At 39.0% G+C, this 8444-nt stretch overlaps 1 protein-coding gene across 4 annotated transcripts in view; it reads right to left on the bottom strand.

Moving 5' to 3' along the window:
- IKZF1 (IKAROS family zinc finger 1) overlaps positions 1–8444 on the bottom strand; it is a 72678-nt gene that overhangs the window by 59677 nt on the left and 4557 nt on the right. The window lies entirely within an intron of this gene.

Raw genomic sequence — 8444 nt, 5'->3', positions numbered from 1 at the left:
AAAAAAAAAAAAAAAAAAAAAAAAAAAAAAAAAAAAAAAAAGCCCTTTGCTATTTAACTATAAGATTATCTGGGAAGAATAATGTATTTTTCTCTTTATTTCCTCCCTGCATACTTGCTGGAGTATCAGACTGGCACAGACCTTGATCCTTTTAAAAACAGCATTACAAAGATTTATAAAAATATCATTACAAGCACAGGAGGACCAAATTTGTTATTTATTGTTAATTTCCCACTGCATAATAACCCAAAATGCAAACTGACTGCAACAAAATTAAGCAGAAAATTAAATGGCCCTGGGTCATTGTAGGCACAGAATTCATTCTCTTGGTTGATCCATAGTTATGTTCTTTCTAATTTACTGAGCATGCATCGATGAACCTTGAGTCAGCTTGGTGACACGCGTACAATCAGCAATCAAAAAACGAAGCAATTTGCTGAAGAATGTCTCATTTACCCAGGCAGGGCTGCATATCTGAGCAGCAACCGCCACTACCTCCATTAATAATGAATACACCTCAGGCAGCAGCAGATGGGCAAACAGCAGCCTCAGGCGGGGCCCCTCGCTCGTCCAGGAGCCCTTCCTACAGACCACACCGGCCTGGCGCTACACGGGGAGAAGTACAACTCCCTAAAATAGCGAAACAGGCCCAGGAGAGAAAGGGAACCCGGGCCTTCCTGTTTTGCTGACAGATGGCTGGCTCCACCGCTTGGTAAGTCATACTGGGAAGCTCCTGCCCTCCTCTTGCGACACACCATGTTCTGAAGAGCGAGCGACCAGTGACCACAAACACCAGGGAGAAGCAAGCAGAGGGTTAGTGGGGTAGAAATAAAACTCAGGTTTGCAGCGAGCCCTGGGCCCCACACACCGGCCACGGACAGCTGGTAGCCCTGCAGATAACGCACGCATTGCTAGAGCAGGTAGTCCCAGCACAACCTGCTCCTGACCTCAAATCATGGTGCGGGCAGCTGAGGTGGCCTCAGGTGGGGAGTGGAAGAACCCTGTAAGCACTTCGTGAGCTGTGCTGTGCGAGGTCACAGCTTGAGCCAGACGTGACTGACTTCACATCCCACCAAAAGAGGAGTTGGCTCTGTGCTTGGTTCCTTAAAACCAAGATACATCCCCCATCAGCCATGTTTCCTGAAGTTAAATTGCATTTTCTTCACAGTTGGAAGCAGAGGAGGATGTGGCCGGGGTTCCGACAGAAAGGGCATCAAGGATATCCTAACGTTTTTAGCCCAACTTGCATGATTTCTTTAGCTTTTTTCCAAGTCTTCTGCATGCTATCTAACAGACTGCAGTGGAGAAGTGCAATAGCAGAAGTCATTCATATTGGTCACCTAAGCTTTATGGTCTCCTCATTACCTCTGAATGGCAGCAGGACATCTGAGAACCAATATACTGCCATATCACCTTGTGAAAGTTGGCTTCCCTCATCTGATCCATGCTAGTTTTTCATAACAAAGGAGTGGGAACTTCAGGACTGCAGACGGAGTAGTTGGGGAGCAGGTTTTTGCCTATAGAGCTGGCAAAGGAGATCTGAATTCTCACAGAATGTGTACCGTGGCACTACTTAATGTTCAATAATGCTTTGTTCACTTTATTTTGCTCTTAAACTTTAATTCCAGAAAAAAAAACAATTTGTTTAACATGTACATGTAATTCTCAGAAATTATTCCAGCCGTTCAAAATGCAAAAAGCCACATACTACTCAAAAATTTGCATCAGTTCTTATCGCAATCAAGAGCTTTCAATTGGTCCATTTCAAAGTAGAAGTTGTCAGTAGGAAATGCAGCTTCTCTTGCAAGAGGAAGAACCCAGAACCTTCCTACAAAATAGCCCGCTTGGTTATTGGAAATTGTGTACAGCACAAGTGCTCAGTACAGTCCATTATTTCTACTGCAAGTGTGACTGAACACAACAGAAAACAAAACAAAACATGCATTTATTACTGCTTGTGAGGGTCACCTGGCTGCTATTAATCAATTGATTATTACATATTTTTCTACAGAGTATAGTGAACCTCTGCCAACCAAAGAAAACATCCCGAGAAAATATCCACAAAAAGGGAATCACATCCCTGATGGACATCTCATTCCTACTGCACCCAGTTTTCTCTCTTGCTAGGGCTTTGGCAAGGCTGGGAGTGAAAATGGGAGGAAGAGGAGGCAAAAGAGAAAGACTTTTTTTTTTTGCTTTGTAGACAAGAGCTTTTAAAAGCCATCAATCTATTTCAGTTCCCAAATTTACCTACTCTTGTTTTACATTCAGTATTTCTGCAACTTGGGCAGCATGCTTCTGTGTGAAAACACTCCCCAATTCCTACATGTTGAGGTAAGGTGAGTTAAATGAAGTACATACAGATTTTGGTTTTTAATGGAATACTTCCTGGATTGCTTTCTGTGAAAGTGGACAATTGCCTGTCCAAAAACTGATGCCCTCAGTTATCTGAGAGATGTCTTCAGAGTTGATATAAATGATTTTAGGGCATTCAGCAAAACTGTTCTGTTTGTTGGGGATGAGACATGGAGAAAAAAATAGAGATGGTGGAAAACTGAGTAAGGAAAGATTTTTTTTTCTCTAAAGGTTATTCATAACAATTAAGTATGGCTCCTACATATAGATGAAAATCCACAAGTGCTAAGCAAATTGATTAAACAAACAAACAAACTTAAAAAATCCTAAAGATTGCTGAATCCTTCACAGGGGAAAGTCACGCTCTTACACTACAGTATTTTATGGCATCTGGTAAATACCAATGAAATCCCAGCTAACTTTTGTGTGCTCTGTATCAGCAAAGAAAACACGGCAGGGCATTCCCCCACCTGTAATTCTACTGTGACAACAATGTGTTTAGTTTTGGCTCTGTGACTATTAAAAAGTTGTTCAAATTGGACATAACATGTCTTGGGTTAAATTTTAAGAGCAGAATTTACTTCTTTCAATTTTGCATGATAAATCTATTAATAGAAAATTATTGTGGCAATCCTGTCCATGGCATGGGGGGGTTGGAACTTGATGATCTTTAAGGTCTCTTCCAGTCTAAGGGATTCTGTGATTCCATGATAAGATTTTATGACCCCACTTTCCTCCTCTGTTCTAGAATCAGTCAAAACATTGTCATCAACTATGTGAAAAGTACAAAAGAACCCTATGTATGGATATCAGAATTTGTACCAAACTATTTATTTGATATATTTTTTTTGTATATTGTTTTTTTTTAGGAAATGTTTATGACATGGGTATCCTATTTGTTTTGGCATGAAAAAGAATTGTTTTATATTTTTTTCATTTTAAGTTGTATCTGCAGAATCAAATTTTTCACAAACAAAAGAAGTGTTTATGACTTCATTGTCTTCAGTTCAGTCACATGCAATTACTCCAATTACGTTAGTAGGTAATTCAGGAGCTGAAGTTAGAAATCGAAAGATGGGTGGACAGCTGACCAAAGCAATCTTACTCTCAAATGCCAAGTGTGTGTAGCTTTCATTTATAGCAGGAAAAGGATCAGCACGTAGTGATAATAGATCTTTTTTCTCTTTAGGAATCCAAAAAGCTTCAAAGCTGGCTCCCTTTTTTGAAGAGCTTTAAAGTTCCTTCCAAAAATATGTAAGACTGCAGCTTCAAGTCTTTTCAGATGTAGAACTCAAACCTATACGTTTTCTTCTTCACAATTCAATTAGCAGATCACAGATGAAGCTAATGCTTTGGAAAAACTATCAAATGTTGAAGTCCTGAGCTCTTGAGCTAATTAATAATAAACACAGACTAAAACTGAGAAGATACGCTGATTTTGTGTAAAAGAAGGAAGCACCTAACTGACCACGATCACACAGAAATTTTGGCCTTAAATCAGTCAGCATTTGTCCAGGTCTGGCACAACCCTGAGCCCAAAAAGAACCATGCATGACTAATTCATCTCCTTGCAGCTCTGCAATGCAACTTGAGCTACTTCTTGAGAATATATCAGAGTAAGCCCCATGAATCACTGAGGCACTACTCTATTTACACCTATTGTAAATTGCAACAAGTGAATTTGGGAACTTTTAGGATCCCGACTGCAAGTAGGATGAAGTCATTGCAAGGTCAAAATATTCCAATCTAAGAATACACCAAATTAATTATTTGCAAGCCTTAATTTATTATTTTATCTCCTGTTTTACAATGCAAATTCAAAAGTGAACCCTCCTCTTCAGGAAAATGAATGCTTAGCATTAATACAGCTTACTATCAATGCAAAGAAATGTATAAGCATGTTGTCGTACAAATCCTACTCTCTTAAGATCAGTAATATACTTCAGTGGAATGACTTAATTCAGCACCAAAGAGTTAACTTGTTTCTTTGTTCACTATCTATGTAGTTATTGACTTCCCTGTGACAAGGTGGGCTTCGCAGTCACGATAGCATCTATGGACTTGAAATCACAAATTTTGACATTTGTGGAGTTATTTCAGACTGGTTTACAGCACACCTTAACTCAGAGCTGGCCTTCCATCTATATGTACCTGTAATTCTGGTGTTGCAAGGAGGACACATATGCACACCATTTGTATCCTTTCCAGGTAATCAGAAAGGTCCCCAAAAGAACCCTTTGATTCTGAATACATCCCTCAAGGGAACATACACCTTTACACAAAGGCTTAGAGCAGAAAACACAAGAAGTTTGGTGGGAAGCAAGAAGAACTTTCTACTTGTGTCCTGCAGGTGCTTTTGAAAGCATAGAATGAGAGTAGGTCGCATGTTCTTCAGCAGCAGTCGCTCTGGGTTAACAGCGATAAAACAAAGAAGCAAGCTGGCAAACCCCAGCCTCGCTTCCACAGCCACTGTGGGGAAGGAGCTGATTTCACAACTCTAACTTGTTGCAAGCTGCCTGGCAGGAGGAAAAGGGACCGCTCACACAGGTCACTGGAGCAGCTGGCCCTACGTGAGAGCTCTTGCAAGAGCGCAGCTCCTCTTTGTGGTCTTTGATGTGTCTCATTGGCTCCAATTCATATAGGCTACAGCTTTTAGAAACAAATATCCAAACCAGTAAGCAAAAGCATAAAACCCCAACCCACTTTACAACATTTGCTTTTATGCAAAGCACCAAAGATGGGTCCTAGATTCCACCACCTACAGGATACAAAGTTGAATAAATAAACAAAGCAAAACCAGGCAGCAGCCTGGAAAACACAGCAGGAACGCAACCTGTGGCACTTAATGTATCTGATGGGAGAGAGTGTGCAGTAACAACAGGTAATGAGTGGTACATATGCTGCAGCATCAGCCCTTTTTGTTTTTAAGCTGGCTGTTGCATCTTCCTGCAGACCAGTACAGCTGCATTTCTAATTGCATCAGTCCATCTTGACCTAAGAGAACCAAGCTTCTCACATCCACTCAAGTTGATGGTTTTGAAGCAACAACCAAGAGAAGAGAAGCATAAAGACAGCCCTGGAAAAGAATTTAATCTTGACTTTCCTTTTCTTAAAAAAAGACATCATCTAACATTTTTAGCGGGCTTTTCCCTTCACATACGACTTTTACCTCCCACAAACAAGTGAGCACAAAACAGGAAGGCTGTTGCATGTGAGTAGAAGGTAGTACGTATTGCATAACCAGTGCAAACAGTTGAAGAAAATTGCTAGAATCCTACAAACTAGTTTTAATTAAAAGTGTTCAGTATCCCAACAAGCAGCTGATAATTAGCTTTATTATTATAATTTAATATGCTAGACTTCACAATCTTGTGAACGACTCTACTTTAAAGTCTTCATTTTAATTCTATTTTTAATTTCCGCCTCATCACATTGCCCAATGTAAATGATAACTACGAGGATGAAGGGTGGTCCTTTCTGAAAACTAAGAGCTGAGAGTCACAATAAGCACATCAGTGTCCTTCTACTCCTGTTTCAAAAACACTCTTGAGATTTTTTAAAAAGTGCATTAAAAACTAAAAATGTTTAAAAGAAGTGCATCGTTTTTTTCTCCCTTTATTCCTCTCCTTCTCCATTGATTCCATATTCAGCATTTTCTGTGAAGCCTAGGGAGATGTTTAGTTAATTCAGTCTCTTCTCTAGTGTAAATTCTGGTTAACTACATGAACTGACAATACAATTATAAGCATACAGTCAAATTTCAATGGAGAGCTCCTGTCTGCAAAATGAAGGAAGCACTGTAATTCAACACACAAGATTGAGAAAAGAACTCTGCTAACAGTACAGATTTGAAACATTTGTATGTCTGGCACATGTAAAATTAATTTCCATGTTAGTGAACAATTGTGAGGGTGTAAGAAAAGTTGTTTCAGAGATCCTACATAATTCTCAGTTCTTTGGGAATTCTTTGTACAAGCACCAGCAAATGATAGAGTGCATTTTGCATGCATTTATGTGTTTCCATATGTAATACTATTAGCATTTGACTGTACCGACCTATCTTCAGGTAACAATTCCCAGTTAAAGGAGATTATCAAAAAGTCTTTCAGTGACTGTGTGCAAATTACTGAACTTGATATCACTGCAACTATGAAAAAGGTTCCTCTTTCAAGTTTTCACATAGTAACCGGTCATTAAAATTGGTTGCACGATATGAGAAAAATATGGAGGTAATTTTCCTAATTAAGGCCACATTTTATTAACTCATTAAACTCTGTCACTTTTTGCTTGATTTTTACTGAAGACAAGAGGAGTAAATTCACCATGACAGAGAAAATGAACATATTTCCATCATATAAATAAAATGACTAAAAACGGTGAGATGTGGAAATTGAGGCACTCAATCTAAGACCGTGGCACATTCTCAAGTGAGTCAAATGAGCTTTTGGATAGTCTTCCATAACTCTCACTCAAGAGAAAGCAAGGAGCAGATGCAAAACTGCACTTTTTGTATCCCTTTAAATAAGTATGTTTGATTTAAAGGCACAGGATATCTGTGCCTTTAAATATGCAGTTTAAATATGCCTACTTAAATATGCAATAGAGAAAAAACAAAAGGATCTCTTTACGTCCAGAATTGTTATTGCCAGATATCCCCAACAATATATCAGTAGCTGATTTGTCTAAATTATAGGAGGTTTCAATAACTCTGCTTCACTATCTTAGAATTGCTTCCTAATTTCTCTTCAAACTGTTCAAGCTGTTACGGATTATTAAAGGACATTATCAGCCTGAATGAGCATATTAAAGATCCATGTGATTTTTTTTTTTCTAAATAAACCTAAGAATATCTCCTAAAATTACTATAATTGAAATGAATTAGCAAGTTTCTCCACGCCGCATGTTTCAGTTAACTCACTCTGCTTTTGCAAATATTTTGGAGCCACTCCACTACTGATGATTCCAGCTTTATAATGCAATTGCTGTGCTGTTCTCAGTGACTTGACACAAGTGGAAAAAAACGAAGCAATGCAGCGAGGAATCAAACCTATCATAAAAAAGAAGTTCCTCTTTTACTGCAAAAGCTTGAGAAAATGGGATCAGAAGAAATTTAGATCATTCACATGAAATATTTTTTAAAATAAGCTAAACTAGTAGACATTCTCTATATTGAAAAAATAAAAGGCAATTCTAGTGCAAATGCTCTTCTAAACATGCAATCTGAGTGGCTTTCTGAGACATTTATACCAGAAGCAGGAGTGTGCCATGCATGTCCCAAACCTGCATTGTCCCATCCGCATGAATTTTCAACAGTACAAATACGGTTCAAAACATGCACGTATCTTTCCAGGACTAGGACCTATCTCTGCAGCCATCACAGTGTGTTGGCATTGACCTGCCCCATACAAAAAAACCCACAGTCTTTTCTTACCCATGAGCTTAAAGCATTGAGGAAGGTGGGTCTTAAAGAAAAACGGTGAGGTAGACGTTGGGTTTTTAATAAAGATACATCACAGCGTAACCTCTGGGACCAACATAATTCTGTTTAAGTTTAAGGAGCAAATTCAAGTTTTGTTCACTCCAAGTTGTAGTTATGTTTATGTACAAATTACAGTCTTAGGAACAACACATCACAGCTGACCTGGAAGGGGGGAGTTTCCCAGCTGGAGTCAGTTTTGCTGGATAGCCACCATGGAGGGAGACATGCATAGCCTCTTTGAATGAGTGGAAGGTGCTGTTTAACAATTACCATAAAACTGAGAAGGTCAAGGCTGCCTATCTGACCTCAGATGGAATTCACACTTTTCTCTGAATGCTGTAGCTCTCCATCAGGAAAAAAAACAGAATATTTGCATTAAGGAAAAGATGCCCATGTGGAATAGCTCTTTCATCTTCTGACTCTTGCACTGAGTTTCAGCCACCTAACAAAAATATTTCCTGAAAAATCATATTCCCAGAAAAACTTTAGGAGTCCTTACCTCCCACTGACATAATCGATTCCTGGCATTTTTTAGAATGTATCTAGCAAATACATTTAACCCAATGATGTTTTTCCAGCAGTGCAGCCTCCTCCATTTATTTCCCTTTGG

This window comes from Lagopus leucura, unplaced genomic scaffold (assembly GCF_019238085.1).
Source record: "Lagopus leucura isolate 7727_CA_CO unplaced genomic scaffold, USGS_WTPT01 Super-Scaffold_100002, whole genome shotgun sequence".
Taxonomy (NCBI): domain Eukaryota; kingdom Metazoa; phylum Chordata; class Aves; order Galliformes; family Phasianidae; genus Lagopus; species Lagopus leucura.
Note: the sequence above shows the minus strand (reverse complement) of the source record. Positions and strands in the feature narration are given on the sequence as shown.